Here is an 18,299-nt window from a genome sequence, read left to right as displayed (position 1 = left end):
GAAAGGGAGGGAAGAAGGGAGGAAGGAAGGAAATGAGCCTTTATAAAGAGCCTACTCTGTCAAATGGTTTACAGATGTTATCTCATTTGATCTCGCAACAGTTGTGGGAAAGTAGGTTCTATTATCTTCATTTTACAATTGAAACTGAGACAAACAGACATTATATGACTTGCCAGAGTCACACAGTTAGAATGATTACAAATTTCATGATCATTTATGGACCATTAATCATGGTCCAGAGGAGCAATGATAAAAACATGCAATTTATGACCAAAAAGTAAAGAATTTAAAGGGTGGAGTGAGACATATGCATGTTTTTATACATGCACACACACATATATATATGTGTGTGTGTATGTGTATACACACACACAGCCAAGGAAAGAATTTGTTTTGCTTGACTATGCAGATTTGTTATAAGAAATTTTGTTTTTTAATGAGACAGGAGGTGGGAAGGAGATAAAATAGATTTCAGTTAGTTTTTAAAAATAGAGAATTTTGAAGTGGTGCCACAAATGAAAATATTGCATTCATTTTCAGATGAAGTCACTCTATTATTTGTTTTATTTCTTGTTTTATTTTGTTACAAAAGATCTCTCATGGTGAGATTGTAATATATAAATGTTTGTATTGCAAAAATGAAGTATATCAATAAAACTTTAAAAAGAAATAAATACTGGAGAATCTGTGATGCAATTTCTTTCTTTTTTTTTTTTCCCCCTGAGTCTGGGGTTAAGTGACTTGCCCAGGGTCACTCAGCTAGGAAGTGTTAAGTGTCTGAGATAAGATTTGAACTCGGGTCCTCCTAAATTCAAAGCTGGTGCTCTATCCACTGCACCACCTAGCTTCCCCCTCTGAGATGCAATTTCACCTCTGCAATTTGATGTCCAGTTTAAGGCAAGTCACTGAATACTTCTGGGTCTCATTTTCCTTTTCTTTAAAATGAAGGAATTGCTTTCCAACAATAAGATAACTGATGCCAGTTCCAATGATTTTGTGATGAAGAGAACCATCTATAACCAGAGAGAGGACTATGGGAATTGAATGTAGATCACAGCATAACATTCTCACTCTTTGTTGTTGTTCGCTTGCATTTTGTTTTCTTACTCATTTACTTTCTTTTTATGATCTAATTTTTCTTGTGCAGCAAGAGAATTGTATAAATATGTTTATACATATTGGATTTAACATATATTTTAACATATTTAACATATATTGGATTGCTTGCCATCTAGGGGAGGGGGTGGGGGAAAGGAGGAGAAAATGTGAAACACAAGGCTATGCAAGGGTCAGTGTGATCAAATTATCCATGCATGTTTTGAAAATAAAAACTTTAAAAATTTAAATAAAAAGAAAACTAATTCACCTTCCCCCAAAATGAAGGAGTTGGATTGATGCCTTTCAGATTCCTCCTAATTCTAATAAATCTATATATCCTGTGTGATATGTCAACTATAGTAATAGTTGAAAGAATACCAGATATAGAATTAGGATACTGGGGAATTAACATTAGGTTACCCCTAACTGATAATGTTGGAAAGGTTGGTAGGGGCTTGATTATAGAGGGTCTTGGCTAGGAAACTAAATATTTTGGAATTAATTCTGTAGACACTGGAAAGTAGTGTTTTAGAAGGATTAATTTGATAGTGGTATGCAAACTAACTTGTAATGGCAAAGCTTGGAATCAGATTTCCTTTCATGGTAATATATGCTTAATATGAAGGCCAGGGTTAGAGTTGTAGCTGTGGGAGTGAAGGGAATAGATGTAGACATTGTTCCTTAATTTAGTGTCAAACTGCAGATTTATTAATTGCTACTCTTATCCATGGATATTTTTCTTGTAGATTTGTTTAGAACTGAAAAACTTGTTTTATTACTGGCTTTAGAAGAACAACAAGTTATCCTAGGAAGAATTTGATTTATATCTTAATCATATTGTTAACTCTCATTGTGAGTATGTGAGGCTTGTAATGAATAAGATATAGGATCGAGTCTTTTTTTTTGTAATAATAATGATAATAATAAATTTTGTCTATATTTGGGAAGAAAAAGACATACTCAACTCTCTGCCACATACAATAAGTAGGAGAGGAAGGTGTAGGGGAACCCTACAAACTATTGTTTGCCAGTGGAAGACTGCACCTTACAGTTTTGGCTGCTAGCTAGACTGTAAAACTGATCCACATTGCACAGATGGCAGAGCTGCAGTTTCACACCTGTCACAGTAAGCAATGTGGAGAAGTAACAGTTTTCCTTTTGATATTTGTACGTTTGACAGGCTGTAAAATGCATATTTTCCTTTCCATCCAATGTATCTTGTGATTTTTTGTGTGCATATTAAGTGGCCATTAGAACATGCTACATGTGATACACCAGTTATTTACAAAAGAAGAATGTATAGGTCATGGTTTTGTATTACTGGCTGCCAGAAGCATCCATTTTTCATTCTTGTATTGACGAAATGTCTATTATGTGTGCAGAAGCAATCACTCTGTGGGGTAATGAAGGGTATTAAAGAAGTGCAAGCCCTGGGTCCCAAGAAAAGCCCTAAGAAGACTTTGAATATCTTACATTTCGAGACATGTAAATCTGGGAGAAAGGTGATAAACACAGTGCTGGACCTAAAGAAACTTACAGAATATTAGTGGAATACACTATATATGCAAATATTGGTGAGAAAAATGTGATAAGGGCAAAAAAGATATTTAATGTCATTAAAAATAATTTCAGCTGTTAGGGGTTGAGAGCGGAGTAAATCATGGATGGATTTATGGAAGAGGAAACACCTGAGGTGGGTCTTGAAAGCAATTCAAACTGGATATAGGAAGAAATTTTCTTGCTTATCTAGGAAATAGCTTGTACCAACACTTTGAGATGAGAGAAATCAATATGATATTGAGGAACATCAGGGTTCATTTAGTGTGGAATAAATGAGATAAGTGTCAGCAAGTAGATGAGAAAGCTTTAAATGCTAAGATTAGGATCTTATTTTATAACAATTCATATATAATGTACTAAGGTTTGAAAACGTTCTTTCAAGTCTGTAATACAGATAAGTATAAGTATTTTATAAACTGTCTCTTCAAATGTGAGGAAACTTGCACTTTGACAGTTTTGGTGGCTTTCTCATGGTTTCTAAGCTGGTTAATGTTTGAGGTGAAGTTTGAGCCCAGATCTCTTGATTCCAACATTCTAGTCAGTAAGCTATACTGACAGTGGTTAGAAGTCATTGACTATTTGAACAGAAGAGTGAGATGGACAGAACAGTCTTCGTGGTTATGACATGTATTAGGGGAGAGAATAGTGTGTGGAAACAAGTTACGGTATTCTAGCTTAGTGTTTATAGTAGACAGAGCAAGGGAATAATCTAATCCACCTCCTCATTTTACAACTAAGGAAACAAGCTGATGGAAATTAAGCATCTTGTCATGAAGCTAATAAATCTCCAAAGCAGGATTTGAACTTGTCTTGCTGCCTCTAGGGCTAGAACTTTAGCCCCTATATCATGCTGTCTTTCTTCTAATAAAGATCTGAGCTAGGTGTGGAAATGGAATGAGTAAATGCACAGGGAGGAGGAAAATCCTTGATGTGTCTAAAAGATCAGTTTGAAGTTTTGTGCATGTGGGTTGGATTTGGAGTAATATGAGATTGGTTGGAAAAGTGGATAGGTCTCAGATTTCAGAAAGTCTTTAAGACCAGGTTAAGGAGTTTGAACTTTCTTATAAGCAATATGGAGCAATTGTAAACTCTATCAGATCACAGCATAAGGAAGAATGGATTAAAATGTTGAAAGAAATAGAAAGCTGACCAGTTAAGAGGCTATAGAAGTAATTCAGTGGTAGTGAGGGCCTGTGTTAGTGTGCTAGCAGTGGGAATAGGAAAGTAGAACAAAGAAATTGGACTGATAGACCAAGAAAAGAAGAGAAATGTAGACTATTCTTTCAAAATAATAACATATTTTATTTATTTTTATCTACAGACATGGATAAATATGTGTGCATAGGATAAGAGAAATTTCTATAAATAGAAAACACATAGACGCAGCCCTTGAGAAGTACTCACTCAATGTGGATTAGCTTATAAAGACACCAAACATCAATAGAATTATAATGTCCTGTAGCCCTACATATATATATATATGTGTGTGTGTGTGTGTGTATGTATGTATATACAAAATGCCTTATATGCCTATAGTTATATTATTATATATAACTCCTCAGTGAGAAAATATTTTCATAGAAATCTTGTAATCCAAGTCCATTGATTTACATTTGGCTTCCAAAAGGTTTAAATAACTTGCCCGAAGTTACATATGTCATAGAAGAAATAAGATTAGAACTCAGTCCAACTCATATGGTTCAGTTTTGTTTCTAGGATGCCATTCTGCTTTCCTTATAATTGTCTTATTATATTGGAATAATTATATTGTATCCAAGGAGACCTCATTATAGTATTTAAATGTTCATATAGCACATAAAAGTTTGCTCCTTTATTAGAGCTATCTTGATTGTTTGAAATGTCACATAGATGATAAACATTTTTTTCTCTTAAGAACTTTATTTTTTAAAAAATTTAAATAGCTTTTTATTTTCAAAATATATGCAAAAATAGTTTTCAACATTCATCCTTGTAAAACCATGCGCTCCAAATTTTTCCTCCCCCTTTTCCCCCACCCCCTCCTAGCAAGTAATCCAATATATGTTAAATACATGCAATTCCTCTATAAATATTTCAATAATTATCATGCACAAGAAAAAATCAGATCAAAAAGGAAAAACATGAGGAAAAAAAAAGCAAGCAAACAACAACAAAAAAGATGAAAATATTGTGTTGTGAGCCACATCTCCACAGTTCTCTTTATGGATGTGGATGGCTCTCTCTATCACAATTCTAATGGAATTGGCCTGAATCGCCTCATTGTTGAAAAGAGCCAAGTTCATCAGAACTGATCATCATATAATCTTACTGTTGCTGTATACAATGTTCTCTTAGTTCCACTCACTTCATTTAGCATCAATTCATGAAAGTCTCTCCAGGCATTCTGAAATCCTCCTGCTAATCATTTCTTACAGAACAATAATATTCCATAACATTCATGTGCCATAAATTATTCAGTCATTCCCTGATTAATGAGCATCCAGTTTCCAGTTTTTTTGCCACTACAAAAAGGGCTGCTATAAACATTTTTGCACATGTGGGTCCTTTTCCCTTTTTAATTATCTCTTTGGGATATAGACCCAATAGAGACACTGCTGGATTTTAAAAGGTAGGCACAGTTTGATAACTCTTTGGGCATAGTTCCAAATAGTTCTGAATGGTTGGATCGGTTCACTAAAATAATGTATTAGTGTCCCAGTTTTCCCATATCCCCTCCAATATTTATATGATAAATATTTTTAAAAAGTGCTTTGTGAGTTTTCAAGTGCTATATAAATATGACCAGTTAACATTGCTGGCCTTGGAATCAGGAAGAACTGATTTCAAATCTGACCTCAAACACTCAATAACTGTGATCTAGGGCATTTCACTTGTCTTCTTAGCCTCAGTTGCTTCTGTAAAATTAAGATAATAATAGTACCTATCTTCAGAGCTATTGTGAATATCAAATAAGATAACATATATAAATTATCAACTATAAAGAGCTTTGTCAACATCATTATAATTGCTATTATTGTTCTTTGAATATATTATTCATTGTTATGTTCTGCCTACCTGTTCCCCTCACTGGGTAACATCAGTCTTTATTCTTTATCTGGTACTTTTGGGTAATTTGGTATCCCAAAATTTAATGTAAGCATCTGATTACATATATATATATATATATATATATATATATATATATATATATATATATATATATATATATATATATATATATATATATATGGTAGATTCTTCTTGAGCCTATCTCCTTGTCAAATTAACCTCTGAAAGGTTTTTTTTTTTAACTTTGGGTCTTGCAGAGTTGATGGGAGCATGCTCTTTCAGATTCATAAAAGAATTAGCTTTAAAGGTTTCTCAATAACTTTTCATGTTCTATGATCCTTTCAAAAAATTGTTATTTTCACTTTGGTTAGCCAGAATCAAATTGATGTGTAGTAGGGCAAAAAAGCATTGACTATGTTGTGGAGGAAAGACTTTTTTTACGTGATAGTGGTAGACTAGTGTCATGTTGTCAAACTCAAATAGAAAGGAGCACCATTAAACTATACATAAGAATCCCTGCAGGTCACATATTGACTTAGAAAAAACTACACGTTTATCTATCCTATCTATCTATCTATATAATATTTTTATTAATATACCTACACATTAAAATCTGATAGGAACTATATTTTAATCTGTTTTGGGCTGCATGTGGGAGTATTATGGGCCACCTTTAAGCTGTGGGTCATGTTTAGTGCTTCTTCAAGGCATACTTTCCTTTCTCTTCAGTCCAGTGCCTGCCTAACACCTTGGTTAGTTTCTTTGCAAACTGAAATGCCATAGGAAAAACATTCTCATAGAACCTTATTTTAGGTTTATAGAGATTACAGATATAGAAGTCTAATTAGGTTATTTTGTACATCCTCAAGGGGGCTTGACAGCATAGTTCCCTAAATACATTTTCTATTTCTTTATCTTATATTCTTAATAAGTATCTCATTGGATGGGTGATAAAAACCTTTGGGAGAATATTTTGCATCATCATCAGGGAAATTTTTCCCCCTCAAAAAACTTACTCAGTTTCTGTTCTTTAAAATTTGATGACATTACCTATTCTCTTTTTAACTCTTTGTGCTTTTTAGATACTTATAGATACATAGAGTCTGTTTCTACTTTCCCCTTTTGCTAAACCATTTAATTTAATTTGTGATTGCCTTTTGAGTGAAAGTAAAGAAGAATATATTTTTCTAATCCTGTTCCCCATTTTTATTTATTTTTTGGAATCCCTTAGAACTTGTATACTTTTGTTTTTTAGTAATGAAAAATCTTTTTTCTAGGATGAAAGATGGAGATTCATTTCATTTCACTGTAGTATTTATTTGATTTAGGTTTTGACTAGAATTCTGGTTTGATTAGAATTTTGATTTTGACTAGAATTCCTATTATCTTATGGTAGACTTTCTAACTGGATAGTTATGATCAACAAGGAGAAGATTCAGCAGAAACTAATACAAACATAATTTAAAAACAAGACCTTAGAAAAAGAAATAGAATAACTAAGGATAATTTAAGAGGAAAAGAAAAGATTGAAGAGTTAAGATATTTACTGGGACTAAAAATAAGAAAACAGATTGTAATTTTAGTATGAGAGATTTATATTACAAGAAAGAACTTCAACAGGGCTGCTAATTTTTGAAAATGTCTTCCTGAGGGCAGAAATGGAATCTTTTCCCATGTAAATAAGGTGAAGTCTCATTTTCCCCAATCTAGCTAATGTGTGTGAAAGTGTCCAAGGGCAGATTGCTTATTTAGGGGTCTATTCCAAATTAAGGTATCTTATTCTAGGACTATTGCTTTGTCCTAAAATTATGGGGATATGTGAACTGATCTCCTTTTTAAAGAATGGTACTCCTTCTGTATGGAAAAAAAAATACCGCTTTTATTTCCTCTAATGGAGTTTTGCCAATATAAAGCATAGTTATTTCATTAATTCATTTCAATTATGCTAGGCATTTTTTACTTTTGGAGTACCTAATTAATTCTTAGCTGTCTTATCTTAGGTAAAAGTATCAAGTATGAATGAATGTACATGAATAAAGTAAAAATTTTATGGTGAACATGGAGAAGTAAAAATGAAACCTGCACGGAATAAAAAGAAATGAGAGAGGAAAGTTCATTTATACATAGTTTACAAGCAACAAATTTTAAAAAGGAAATATAGCATACAATCCTGGTCTATGAAATAAACTTTAGTATTTTTATCTAGGCAACTTAACAGTTATTGGTGAGAATTCGGGACCTAGAATATCATGAATAAAGCATTATATCGACCTTGTGTTGACTAGGGTTGTCAACCTTCTTTCTTTTTTTAATATTTTTATTTTTCTCAGTTATATGTAAAATAACATTTTTGGTTATGCATGTACATTTAATTTTTTACATTTTTCTATATGAATCTTGTTGGGAGAGAAAAATAGCAACAAAAGGGGAAGAACCATGAAAGAAAAGAAAAGTGAACACAGCATCTGTTGATGTGCATTCAATCTCCATAGTTCTGTGTGTGTGTTGGTCGGTTTTTCCATTCAAAGTTTATTGGGATCTCTAAACTGCTGAGAAGAACCAAGTCTAAATTGTGAACTGATCCAACCATTCTGGAGAGCAATTTGGAACTATGTCCAAAGGGCTATCAATGTGCATACGCTTTGATTCAGCATTATCTCTACTAGGTTTGTATCCCAAAAGAGATCTTAAAGGACAAGGGACTCATCATGTGAAAAATGTTTGTAGTGGCAAGAAACTGAAACTGAGTGGATGCCCATCAGTTGGAGAATGGCTGAATAAGTTATGGTATAGAATTATATTAAGTTACGGAATATTATTGTTCTGTAAGAAAGGATTGACAGCATGATTTCAGAGAGACCTGGAGACTTACATGAACTGATGCTAAGTGAAATGAGTAGAATCAGGAGATCATTGTGCACAACAACAACAAGATTATATGATGATCAATTCTGATGAACATGGTACTTCTCAACAATGAGACAGTTCAGACCAGTTCCAATAATCTTCTGATGAAGAGAACCATCTACACCCAAAGAGAGGTCTATGGGAATTAAATGTGGATTGCAACATAGAATTTTTACTCTTTTTATTGTTGTTTGCTTGTATTTTATTTTTTTTCTCATTTTTTTCCTTTTTGATCTGATTTTTTCTTGTGCAGCAACATTATTGTATAAATATGTGTATGGATATATTGGATTTAAATATTTTTTACTATATTTAACATATATTGGATTACTTTCTGTCTAGGGGAGGAGTGGGGGAAGGGGAGGAAAATTGGAACATAAGGTTTTGCAAGAGTTAATGTTGAAAAATTATCCATGCATATTTGAAGTCATGTAGAGGAGGCTGATTCCAAGCCCAGTGCTCTATGGATTGTGCCACCGAACTGTTGCTTTGCTAAACGTGAGGCTAATGCTATTCCTACATTCCCTACAGTATTCAAGGAAATAGTGATCTAGAAATGGAAAGGGCTTAAGACCATTTGGTCTACCCCTCTCATCTTACACACGAGGAAGCTAAGATACAGGGAAGTTAAATGAGTTGTTGAAGATCGCAGGCAGTATATGTGGATTCGAACCCAAATTCTGTGACTCCATGGCAAGTAGATTTTTGATTCTGCTTCCCCTGAGGACTGTCATAATAACTGAATGATCTGGTATAGTTATGAAATCTTTTTATAAACTGGAACATCCTTTAGATATGTGAGGTGGTGATTGTTACTCCTTTTTTAATCCCTTAGAATTCTATATTGCTTCCTTACTTTGGATCACTTTTTATGTTGTGTTTGTTCTGGTATTTCTTTTTTTTTTTTCCTTCCTGCTAACTGGTAAGACCTACCATTCAAGGTGTGAAATGACTAACTCTATAAGGGTTGTTTACTAGATAATGAGTATTAGATGTGGAATTGGGAAGACCTGACTCCATATCCTGTCTCTGACATTAGTTGATTGATCATGGGTAAATAACTTAATCATTCTAAGCCTCAACTTCTTCATCTGCAAAATTGGAACAATCATACTCATAGCATCTGACTGATCAGATTTGTTGTGAAGTTCAAGTGAGATAATTATGCAACTTTAAAGGTGCTAAATAAACATCACTCTTTAATAATATCATATTTTCTTTCATTATAAGCGTCCTGGAAGTAACATACAATCAGTTTCTGTTGTGATATGGGAGAACAGGCATTTTCCATAAGTCTCTCACCAGTCTCCTGGCTCGGCCCTTTGATGTAAAGGCTTTTTTGCAACTCCTTTAAGTGTTATGATTCACAGCTGTAGAGGCTCTCAGAGAATTGACCTGCCCTTTCACTTAGGCATAGTCCTTAACAAGTTTCCATTTTCATCATACATACTAAATATAATCAGAAATAAGTAAGGGGAAAAATTACAAGGAAAGAAGAGTTGTTCAAGGTATATGTCTTTGAATGCATTTTTTTAGAAAAACCTAGAGTAGTTCTTGAAGTAGATATTCAATAAATATCTGTGGATTTATTGAGTTCTCTTGCTATATTTCCAGTATAGTTGTCACAGGTTTATTTGCAAAAACTTTTGAGGAAGTGTTTAAATTTCTTGTGAAATTACTTTCAATTTTTTGTTTGAAAAATTATTTTTTTCAGTAATATCAGTATTTTTAACCAACTTTTTAACCTGAAAATATGCATCTCTGGAATTAGTACCTGCATTTCATAAAATGAACAAAACGTGGATGGATGGTAGGAAGAAGTGATGAAGACCTTGGATTATTTGCCAACTGGATACATAGATAGTTTTCTGGAAGCAGTACTAACTTTTTCCCCTAAAACTAAAGATCTTTACCTCAATGCAGATCCCATTCCTATGCCATTCTGATCTCCTCATCATTTCTCTCTCTAAGCCTTTTCCTTCCTTTAATCTTCATTCTTTGTTTCTCTGAAGTCCTGCGTGATGTGATAATTTCCTCCTCTCTATTCTAGTGGCCCATTTTTAAGAAATTGTGTTAGATCTTCCTCTGACTTTGAGAAAACAGAACTTTAATAACTTTCTTATATATGATGCATAACTTGAAAGAAATGTTTCTCATTTTATGGGTAGATAAATAATCTTGAGGGGAAAAAGAAAGTGACTTGGTTTTACATATAGAGAATATCATTGGCTATTAGAACCAGAATCCTTCTCATTGGCCAATTGTCTGTCAGTTCAGGGTTTTGTTATATGTATCAAACCTCTCAGAATTCCTGTTATAGAAACCTAGGTTCAGAATCTCTCATGGTCCAATAAATTAGTTGGATGAATGACTTCCTATCTGGGTCAATGGAAAGGAAAATATTATAGGCATTCTCATTGTACTAATTTGTGAAGATGTTAGTTCTCACAATAAAACCTTTTGATTTCTTATTTTTTATATCAAACATTAAACCTTACTTAAGAACTATATTGAGAGTAATTTTTATCAAAGTATAACTTTACTGTTGTTAGCAAGTGATATAGAATTATTTTAGGGGAAAAAGACAGTTAAGGAAAACAAATGAACATGGTCTGTTCATGGTGCTCTATTTCATGTGCTCCACTAAACCACCATGTAGTTTTCTTATAAATATAGTAATATTCCAGTGTATGTCATTTCTTTTATCTAGACATTTTCTGTTCAACTGATAAAATTTTCAGGTGCAAAATTATCAGTGTGGATTTTTGAAATAGCCTTCTTTTAAATGGCATTTTTTGAAGAAGAAAGCTTCATGTATAGCATATCAGTCAGATATTTCCACGAAAGCAAACACACAGTCATGTGCTTTGTCCCTCTCCTCCACCCCCCTTGCTAGAGATCAGGGGAAGCAGCAGGGAGTTGTTTAAGTGTTGGACCATTGATTTTTATGCCAGACTTCCCCCTTTCCTCTTCCAACTCTGCTTAAGGAAAGGTCAGTAGTGCATTAGTTTTCCACAAGCAAGAATTTTATTTTTCTTTGATAACAGTCAAAGCAGGGAATTTGAAAAAAAAAAAAAGCACACTAATTCATTTTTGCTTTTTTATTTTTGTGAAGGAATGTTCATAGTTCAGTAGAATATTTCTACTGAGAAATGTTTTGCCATGGGAGCTTTTTGACTTTAATTCTAGTAGAACAAATAATAAGCTACAGAAACAACTGATTAAGTATACGGCATTTCTACAGATGAAAGTTAAACAGGGCATGGGAATTAATGCAGCTAATATGACACATCACTTCTAGGAACAATTTAATAGGTACTGATAAATAACTTTTAAAAAATCAGAATTATGATTATGTTGCATAGGATGCTTCTGCTGAGGAACTTCCTCTACCAGTGTAAATCTACACCATCCCCACATCTTGTATGCTTTGAAAGTTCCTTTGAAAAACTGAGAGTTAACTGATCAAATGATCAGTTTGTGTCAGAATCAGGATTTGAATCCAGGTCTCTCTGATTCAGGAACTGTTTCTCCATCCACTACACCAGTTTGTTTTTCACTAAATGATTTATCAAGTATGAAATATATCTAAATACCACCAAGATACACTAAAGCATTCAGTTGGTAACTGAATTCCTAATCTTTTGAAAGTTTTTTGACATTATCTATGTATTTGTTCTATTTTTATTATAGATCTGAAACCCCCTCCAAGTTTTAATAGACTTTTAAAAACATTTTAAAAAAACAAATGAATATTTTCTGGAAAGATTTAGGATGAACAGAAACACAAAATTTCCTTCAACATTTGAGGATATGCTTTCCCTATATCAATTAGTCCCTGGAAAGAATGGAAATCTGATTTTAAAAGTCTCTATGAACAATATGGTTACTTTTTCTTGTGGCAAGACCGGTGGGTCTTGTTATTTTGTTGTTATAATGTTAATTTCATTACCCCTTGTCTGTCTTTTGATCCACTTATATTCTGGGTCCAGCAGGTTGTTCAAGGCTTTGCTATCTGCAAGATCTGATATGGATATAAATTGCTATGTCTCTGGTGGCAACTTACATAAGACCTTCCAAAGTTCACATCTTAGTACAGTAGACATTTGTCTTGTCAGCAAGAAAGAATAGAGAGAAGAGATTGAAGCAATAGCAGGACATGGGTTTACGGGTCTCATAGCATCTGAGTAGGGAGGGAGGGAGTTAAAATTGCAAGCTTTCCTTCTGTAAGCTAACAGAACTTAAATACATTGTCAGGAAGGAAAAAATTCTAAGACGACTTTCATCATAATGATTATATTCTGGGAGAATCCTTGCCAGGCACATAGTAGATACTTTATAAATGTTAGTTGACTGACTTCCTGAATTTAGATAGGCCATACACTATATCTTTTCAGTTTGGCAGGTCATCCTGTGAATAAAGAATGGATTTGTGAATGAATAAAAAAAAAATTATTTGCTTACTATGTGTTGGGTATTGTGCTAAGTACCGGAGATAAAAATACAAAAAGCAAAATAGTATCTGACCTCAAAGAGCTTGAATTCTAGTGGGAAAATACAATGGAAACAGATGAATAATGTCCAGAGAGGAATATTTTAGTTTGGGAAGTTGCAGAGATGGTCTATAATAGCCTCACCCTCCTCAGTAAATTCAAATGGCTCGCTTTCACTTCCAAGATCAAATATAAAATCTTCTTTGTACTGTTCAAAGTCCTTTATAGCCTCTCTGTCCAGCCCCTCCTTCCATCCCTTTTTCATTCTTCTTACACCCCTCCTATTATACTCTGTGATCCAGTGACACTGACCTCCTTGCTATTCTAGGCATATTTTCAGTGGCCATTCTGAACAAATCTTGTACATGTCCTCCCATAAATTAGACATGGTGAGCTTACTTAACTTGAAAAGGGAGAGACAACAACAGAAATTTTAAATTTCAGTTCTGATTTCCCTGTTCAAACAACTTTTGTGGATTTTCAAGTAACTGTGGAATTGAAAAGTCCCCTGGAGATCATTTTACTTAGCTTTCTCATTTTGCAGAAGAGGCAACAGTTCCAAGAAGGTCGAATCATTTTTCTTGTAAAGTGTTATTAATTTTTATTGCATGTCACTTAGGTGCAAAGATGCTGGGGACATGAATGCAAAACTGAACTACTAATAAATGCAATCATTTTAAGGTAGTGAGGGTTATTTGAATATTCTTTTGCTTGGCAATTGGGCAGGTTGAAAGGAGCACTCTACTCTGTGTGTGTGTGTGTGTGTGTGTGTGTGTGTGTGTGTGTGTGTGTGTAATGCAACATTTTAGAAATTCATGGTAAATATTTTGAGCATATGTTTCCTTAAACTACGTGTTGGTAAAATGCCAACATCTTAATTTTCATTTTACATGTAAATATCCCATTTTAAAGTATATATATATTTTTATTGTTAGAATGCTTTGTATGCTGATAAAGTAAGTTTTTGAAAGTGAAATTTTTTGTTACATGTCACTATAATATTTCAATGATATAATTCAATGAGATTCAAAAATTTAAAATAATGAGCTCTTAAATTGAAGATGATTATACAGTTTTAGAGCATTATAAATGTTCATGACCTATAAAAAATAAATTTGTGATAATGATCTTAATTTTGAAGTTTCACTTGAAGTAGCAATGTACCAAGAGAAATATGATAGATATTATGACATATTCATGGAATTTCAGAACTGAAGGGGACCTAAGCCAACCTCCTTATTTTTAAATATAAGGGGTACTGAGGTCCATACTGATGAAGTAACTGTCCAAGATCCCATAGCTAGCTGACACCAGAGTCAGTATTAGACTCCAGTTTTCCTTATCTCTTAGTACTTATTCCCTCAGTTTTTTTTTTCTGTTTTGTTTACAAATCTCATGCAACACATTTTTACTAAATATCGACTACATCAAGACACTGTGTCAGACTCTATGGGGCATTAACAAAATGGATAAAAATACCTCAGTGGAGTTTGAGTCAAAATACCTAAATTTTTCACGTCTTTTCTTTGTTTTTGATATTTGAAATAGAAGTGGCCTAGCCTATTGGTGGTTGAAAATAATTGTGCCATTTCCAATGAAATTCTCTTAATTTCTTTTAGGTGGTTGTGATGCTGTCAACTGTTGAAGGGGGAACATGGGATTCTGAACTCAGGACTTGGCAAATACAGTAAGTGAACAAGACATTTTGTTTTGAACCTTTCTCCATTAAAAAAAGTCATATCTTTTTTATATCAACAAATTTCAAATATATCCTCCTTCATCCCATACCTAGTTAGCCTTTTCTTATAACAAAGGCAAAAAAACCAAAAAACCAAAACAAACAAACAAACAAAAAAAAAAACTTAAGCAAATCAACTAGTACATTGACTATTCTTTTGAAACATTGGTATCTAAAGTATTTGTATTATTGGAGAGGTGATGTCATTTTTATGCTTTATAACTTAATAGAAATACATTCTATTTGGAAAAAATTGTTGGTGCTGAATACTTTTTTCTGACTTAATGGATTTGTGAGACCACTCGACCTATTCTGATATGATTTTTTAAAAATGTGCTTAAAAGACAAACATTACTCTGCTAGAGTGTTTTGAAACATGCCTGAAATGTAATGTGTTGTCTTTGTATGAGGTACTTCATTATGTGTGCCCCAGTGGTGAAGTTTCCTGAGGGCGAATTTAATTAAAATGTGGAATAACCTTCTTGGGAAAGTAGGAGGGTCTAGTTATTTAACATAACCTGGAAAAAAGCACAATGAAGAAACCATTTTGTTAGGGACAAGGAGCAAATTTTGTATACAGGAAAAAGAGGAATGGAATTCACCCACAAAATTCAGGTTTGGTTTTTTAAAAAAAATCTTTGAATGGTTAACACATGCTATTGAAAGTCTAGGATCTGCAGGTTTTATTCCAAAAGCAATGTTTGTACAGAGCTCTTTATGAATCTAATTTTTTTTAACCACAAGGAAGTATTCCCTGTTTTTAGTTATAATTATACACAATTTTTGCTGAATTTCTTCTAAAATTTTAATATCGAGGTTAAGCTTTATCCACCATTATATACATACATGTACATATATGTACATGTGTATTATGTCTATCTTATGCTGTTCACTACATGCTTATGTAGTCCTTTTTGGCCAGCTCTGAAATTGCATCCCACAAAGGATTAAAATTCAGTCACTGTTCTGAGCACATGGTGTCAACTGTGACCTGGGTGTGCGCCAATTAGTTACAGCACCTGCGCCTAATTATGGAGTCTTGTTGAAGCAGCCCTGGAAAATGGAGAGAGTTGCCTTTTCAGCTGTGGCCATACATATGTGACTGCAAAACACTGCCCTGCCAAAACTTCTGCTCCTTCTTTTGACTGACAAGAAAACTATAAATGAGATTCTAGCTAGCTGGCTACAACTACAGGACAGAAGGGGAAGTAATTCGGGTATGAGAGAAGAAAAGCAAAAAGAAAATGTTAAAAACACCCTCAAAACCCACACACACACACACACACACACACACACACACACACACACGCACGCAATGCATAGCAGTGACAATACTATGATGTCTTTGGATCTAAGATCTTTTGATATAGATTGTTTACTCCAGAAGGAAAAACTTTCAGTAGGTGTGGGGAGTGGGGGCAGTGGAAGCAGGTGCAGATTAGGGGTTTAAAAAGATCTAACAGTTAGAATGATAGACTTTGAGTGAGGAAAACTTGGGCTCATAGTCTGCCTCTGAAACTTCTTTAAGTCTTTGATTATGAGCAAGTCATCCAAATCTCTGAATCTTAATTTTTTTATTAATAAAATAGTAATATCTGTCATATCTATCTCACAAGGCTGTTATAAGGCTCAAACTAGATAAAATGCATGCAAAGCTCATCATGACCGCTAAGGACTGTATAGATGCCAAATATCATTATTATTATTTTTTTTTATTAGTTCTTTTGGGCCTCTGATATCTTTTGGTTGTGTTATTCTTAATGAGCTTCTTGAAGACAAGGCGTTCTTTTGTTTCATTTTGGATCCTCAGTACTTAGATAAGTGCCTGGTACATAGTAGGTACTTAATATTAATATTTATTGATGAAATATTTACTGATTCAAGTTGCATTCACTTGAAGTTCACTTGAACTACTGTGTTACACAGAAGGTGGTGCTCAAGTCTGACTTGGAAATATGAGATTTAAGTCAGAGAGACATAATATCCCACTGGGGAGATATATGCCAATTACCCTAAGTTGGGTCAATGGAAATACAATTCCTAAAGGGAGCTAGGTGTTTTGGCTTCTGGGGAAAAAAGTATAGGCTAGGTTTTGTCTATTTGTTTATTACAGGTCCCCTAAAGTTGTAGGGATTAAGCATTCCCTAGAGCAATTACTTTAGAGAAAAACAAGGGAGAGAACAAAGTCAGGTGGAGCTTTTATATTTCTTTTATTTATTGTTTTAAGACATCTTGCATTTGGCTTCAACACAGGTTAGTGATCAAGATCCTTCTAGGAGACTGAACCAATTTCAGTTAAAAATATTTTTTTAAAAATCTCAAATGTTTTGTTTACAAAACATAAAAATCTGAAATTTCTTTAGGTGTTCTCTCAATCACTGAATAGTCATCTCTCTATAGATATTGCCTTTTACTAAGCTGTATGTGCCTGATCAAGATATTTAAGGAGTAGTATAAAAATCCTGATATTACTTCTTGAGATTTTTTTTGCCTTTAAAAAAATAAATATATATATATATATGTGCATATATATGGTATTTTATTCCAATGATGGAGTTAGAGATAATAGATAATAGAGTAGTTTAATTCTTTTCTAGTTTTTCCCTGACTTCTCATATTTTTTGGGCAACTGTGAGGTTGGATTGTAAAAGTAATGAAGCTATAGGAGTTATTATATAAGTAGAATTACAAAACTCTCTTTCAGAAGTAAAGGCAGACCTAAATAATTGGAGATATCAATTAACTGTTCATGGCTAGGTTGTGCCAATATAATAATAATGATAGAACTTCCTAAAAGTAATGAAGATAGCTTTTATAAAACAATCAGAAAATACATTTTTAAATAGGAGCTGTTCTTAAAAGCTGTCTCCTTGGGAGGTTGTGAACTTATTCCAACCATTGCTTACAACCTTTTGGAAAGCCTCTTTGGGAATTACTGTCAGAGTCAATTTACAAGTTATAGAAGCAAATATCTTTCATTACTTTAGCTCCATTTCTGGCCCAGGCAAGTCAGAGCAACCTGATTGTCCATATTGATTTCTTGCTTCCAAATGAATTTTGACTTTTTAAAGAAAAAATGAAATGTTTCACTGATGTTCCTTTTTGGCATCACTGTTACTTTCAAATGCTTTTCCCCACCTCCATCAGTTAAATGTGCCTATTTTATAATAAATAAATCCAATCAAACAAAGCATGTTAACCCATTGGCCATATCTGAAGATGTAGGGGCTTTGAACTCTTGAAAAATAAATTTTACTTAATCTCAAATGACATGATTTGTCCTCACTGAAGATGTTCAGAAGAATTTGCTAAAAGGCTTCTGAACTTCTCAGTATTACCATTCCTGGAAGGAAAGATCATAAGAAGCAATTGTCCCACAACAGTTTTTTTTCCACTCCTCTGACTTGAAAGTCTAGAACACCCCATCCTTCTTACTATTTCCTTAGATGTGTTGT

General features: G+C 33.5%; 1 protein-coding gene across 1 annotated transcript in view; it reads left to right on the top strand.

Annotated features, from left to right (window-relative positions):
* The window catches only part of JADE3 (jade family PHD finger 3), a 187,718-nt gene that overhangs the window by 41,787 nt on the left and 127,632 nt on the right, over nt 1-18,299 (top strand). The window contains exon 2 of the mRNA XM_074300279.1: nt 14,726-14,793. The gene's annotated coding sequence lies outside the window, so the exon portion shown is untranslated. The remainder of the gene's footprint in view (nt 1-14,725; nt 14,794-18,299) is intronic.

This window comes from Sminthopsis crassicaudata, chromosome 3 (assembly GCF_048593235.1).
Source record: "Sminthopsis crassicaudata isolate SCR6 chromosome 3, ASM4859323v1, whole genome shotgun sequence".
Classification (NCBI taxonomy): Eukaryota; Metazoa; Chordata; class Mammalia; order Dasyuromorphia; family Dasyuridae; genus Sminthopsis; species Sminthopsis crassicaudata.
This window is presented reverse-complemented; position numbering and strand designations above follow the sequence as displayed.